Source organism: Eretmochelys imbricata, chromosome 14, assembly GCF_965152235.1.
Source record: "Eretmochelys imbricata isolate rEreImb1 chromosome 14, rEreImb1.hap1, whole genome shotgun sequence".
NCBI lineage: Eukaryota > Metazoa > Chordata > Testudines > Cheloniidae > Eretmochelys > Eretmochelys imbricata.
Window position 1 is genome coordinate 32,993,573 of NC_135585.1, and position 4,608 is coordinate 32,998,180.

A 4,608-nucleotide genomic window follows, 5' to 3' on the forward strand; every position below is an offset into this window, starting at 1 on the left:
CGGGATAGTGACGGTGACTCCCAGCCTTGGGCCTGAGCAGCACTGGGGTTACGGGAGCTGGTGGCGTTGTGGGGTGGGGCTGTCTCGGTACCATAGGTTGCCCACTGCAGCCAGGGCGTGGGCGAGGACGGCGCTGAGTGACGAGTCATCGGGAAGCTCCTCGATGAGCTCCTGTGAGACGCGAAGGAGACAAAGGAGCGTGTGAGATTCAGGCCCGACTGGCACCTCCCAGTGAGGAGATGACACAGCCAGTACCCCACATGGCCTGCAGGATCCCCTACGACCTCCAGGTTCTCCGATTCCTTCCTGCCCATCCGACTTGTCCCCCTTCCCGGATTCCTGCCCAGCAGTAATGTTATCAGTTGTAATTTCATGTATATAGTTATGAGCCTGAAAATGTGTCCTCATGGCTTCAAACAATCAAAACTCTTAAGGAACAGAGGGGCAGTTCACAGCTCATTAGGGCATGTATGGGACAAACCCAGCCCAGCCTCACAGAAAGAAAGGACACAGGCCTAGGCAGCAACAAAGAATCTGTTGGACTCTTGAGTGAGTCACCCCCATTCTCTTGGTCAGTTTGAGACTACAATGAGGTATTGCTCACCTGACCATGAAGGCGGGGGGCAAAGTCAAGAGGGTAATAAGAACATGATAAAAGGGAGAGACGCTTGCCATGCACTTCCTCTCTCTCATGTCCATCTACAGACATCACCACCAAGTGACTGGTGGCTGAAGGGCAACCAGCCAGCCTGTGGTTAGAAGTATCTAAGTTTGTAAGGGCACTGAAAATGTTAAGTTCAGTTTAGAATGTGTTTTACTCTTATTTCATTTGATCAAATCTGACTGTTGTGCTTGAATTATAATCACTTAAAATTTATCTTCTATAGTTAATAATTTTGTTTGTTTATTCTACCTGAAGCTGTGTCTTTGGTTTGAAGCGTGTCAGAGACTCCCCTTTGGATAACAAGCCTGGTGTATATCAATTTCTTCGTTAAATTAACGAACCAATATAAGCCTGAAGCATCCAGTGGGCATAACTGGACACTGCAAGACAGAGGTTCCTAGGGTTGTGTTTGCGGGCCGAGATATTGTCTGGTGTCATTCGATTGCACAATCCCAGGAGCAGCTTACATGCTAGAGGCTGGGCTTGAACATCCCAGGAGTGGGGGTTCTCCCAGCAGAGCAGGGTAAACCTGGTTCCCAGAGTCAAGGATTGGAGTGACCTAGCAGATCACCGGTCCAGATAACATCAGGGGAACATCATAGTGGTGCAGTGAGCAGGGTGTATGTGCAGCTTGTTACTCCAAATGAAGTTCACATTTTAAGCACTGATATTTGTGGTTTTAAGTGAGTCTTAAGCGCAGTGGCTAAGAACAGTCAGGAGGAGATCACAGTTTTGTTATTTTCTGTTTGTTTATTTCGGGTGAGGGAAATAAGCACAAGAAAGCAGAAAAATGACTAAAAGTGAGGCAGCTACAAAACTAGAGCTGGCCAGACTGGAAATGACAAAGAAGGAAAAGGACCGTGAGTTTCAAATGTAGCAGGCAGAATGGAGGCTCAAAGAAGAGGAGGCTGCACACAGAAGGATTATGGAAGAAAAAGAGAAAGAGAGAGAAGAAAGAGAGAACACATCAGCTGGACCTGCTAGAGAAGCAGAACCAGAACCCCCGAACCCCAATGACTCCCATCACTCCAAAAATCCACAAATGGGAACACTTATGTCCTGCATACATGTAAGCAGAGTCAGGATGAGCTCCACCCTGACATCTGGTGGTGAGGTGTGGCAAGTTGTGGAAAAGAACTTCAGGGGCTGACCTCATTTGCATAGGCACACCCACCCCGCCTAGAATGAGGCCATAGCTGCCCAAGTGGTCACTTTGGCTGCTGTGTGATCCCCAATGTCTCTGTTATTGGGGCAGGAAGAATAAATTGTTATTACCCTGATTAGGGGAATCAAGGACAGTGGAACTGTACTTGGCCTTTTGTTATGATGGAGGGACTCGCCATCAACTAAGTAGCACTCGCTAGGCAAGGAACATGGGTTCGAAAACTGTGTGAATGGAGAGAGGCTGGGGACAGGTATTAATACTTGGTGGCATGGGCCCCCTGGTGGGGGTCTTACATGCTAGTTGCACTTCCTCCTCTCTCCACTGTAGAATATCAGAGCTAATTTTGATTCCATTAGGAGTCTAGTTACAGGCTGCTGAGCTGAATTCACTTTGGGCTAATGGTGCACCAGCACTGAGGCTCCCCTACTACAAGCTGAAATCACAAAAGAGCTGAAAACACTGAGTGTTGTGTTAAGTAGTGGGGGAGCCTGAAGATATATGGTGGATCATTTTGCGGGACGCAGAGCAGAGCGGCTGGTGGAGCAGAGCAGTTTGTTGGATGCCTAGAGCAGCTCATGGGGCGGCTGGCAGAGTGGAACCCCGTGGCGAGGTGGGGCCATCAGCTTTGGACCACATAAGGTGCCCCTTACTCCTCCCCCGCCCCAATCTCCACCCAGGTTGGGAGGTAAAACTCTGCAGATAAACTTTTGAACTCTGGGGTTGCCCTGACCAGGGACAGAGTCTTTTGGGTCATTGGACTTTTGGGACTTTGGGTGATTTGGGTTGCTGGACTCAAGAACCCAAAGGAAAAGGACATGCCCCAATTTGCTTGGGGTGGGTTTTTTGCTCATGGATTGTGTTATGAATCCTGTCGGTGGTGTTTCCCCAACATAATGCCACATTGTTTCTCTCTGTTATTAAAAGGCTTTTTGCTACACTCAGACTATGTGCTTGCGAGAGGGGAGGCGGCGGGGGGTGGTATATATTTGTCCCAGGTCACTGGGTGGGGGCTCAAGCCGGTTTTGCATTGTGTTATTGGAATAGAACCCTTAGATATTGAACCCGGCCCTTGTTGCTGCCAACTCTGACAGGCAGAAGGGTTACATACACTGAGGAGGATGATATCGCTGAATATCTGACCACCTTTAAAAGGCTGTGTGTAATACATGAAATCCTTGATAAGAGAGTTCCTACCCTCTTGCGAAATTAACTGGTAAAGCTTGGAATGTATTCAATGGAACGCCTATTGAAGATGCTTTAGACTATTGAAAATTTAAACATACTGTTTTGCGAAGTTTTCAGATTACCCCTGAAACATATAGAGTTAAATTTAGGAATCTTAAGAGTGATATTGGTATGAGTAATGGAGAATAAGTAAACAAAACAAAAGATTTGTTGGGAAAATGGGTGAGGGGTAAAGACGTGGCAAGTTTTGAAGGAATGCTTGATCTTCTTGCTCAAGACCATTTCCTAGGCATATGTAAGGCTGAAGTAAAGCAGTGTCTATGGGATAAAGATGTAAAGACTGTGGATGAGACGGCTTTTTTAGCTGATACCTTTGAACAGACTCGGGCGTCTGTTGAGGGCAGGCCACAGAAAGAGGGGTTTAAAACTGGTGGGAAGGGAGGATTCCATTTTTCCCCTGGGAAGAGAGAAGGGGATTGGGAGCCTAAACATTCTCTTACCCAAAAACATCCCTCTACTGCTAACCCTCATCCAAAATCTCCTGTAAAAGCAGAAGAGCCAAAAAGTGCTATCAGTGTAATTCCACTGATCACCTGAGGAATAAATGTCCTGTGCTAGGAGGAAGCAGGAACCAATAGCTCATGTTAGTTCTGCTGTCCTCAACACAGAAACCCCCCAAGCAATTGAAACCTATCATATTGGTTTTGTGAGATTAGCCTCTGCAGAACCAGCTATGGAGCATGTTAAGGTTGTCCAAATTAATGGCAGGGAGTACTTGGGGCAGAGGGATACAGAGGCCCAGATCTCTCTGGTTAAGCAGAATGTGGTCCCAAAGGCCAGTATGCTACCTGGCCAAATGGCAGAGATTGTGAGGGTGGGTGAAAGCAGATTCTTCATACCACTAGCTAAAATCCATGTGGTGTGGGAAGGTTTGGAAAATGTTTTGAGTGGGGGGGTAATGGAACACCTCCTATTTGACCTGCTCCTTGTGTTTTTTTTCCAGGTAGCTCAGGTTAAAGTATTTGCCTGCAGCAGGACGGAGTTTTATGCTGGGACCCCCAAGGAAAAGGTCTCTGGAACTGCTGAGAGAATGGGAGAGAGTCTCCTTGATTCTTCTGCAGCAAGAGAAAGCCACATGCTTCCAGGTGGGAGGGTTGTTGAGACTAACTCCTGCACTGCAGCTGGAAGCAACACCACATCAGGAAGGGATGGGGGTGTGACAGGTTGGATCACAGTGTTAGGGGGCTTATTCCTTCACCCACTTACTTCCCTGGTCCTTCTCGCATGAACAGAGAGCAACAATACCCGAAGTCCAAAGGTGCAAACAATTTGATGTTTATTGGGGTGAACTTCCAGCAAGCATGATTCCAGTTTCCTTCCTTAGTATCCTCCTTCCCAGCTCTGACACCACAGAGCCTTACACCTGTGTCCCTGTTCCCATTCCTACCCTTAGCCAAACATGATTCCAATTTTCTTACCCCCATTCCCTGTTCCCATCTCCCTCCCCCACCCACACCCACTCACTTCCTCATTGACTACAGATTATATAGTAAAACTTGAGTTCTGCTTAGCTATACCTTAATCAATCATTTTC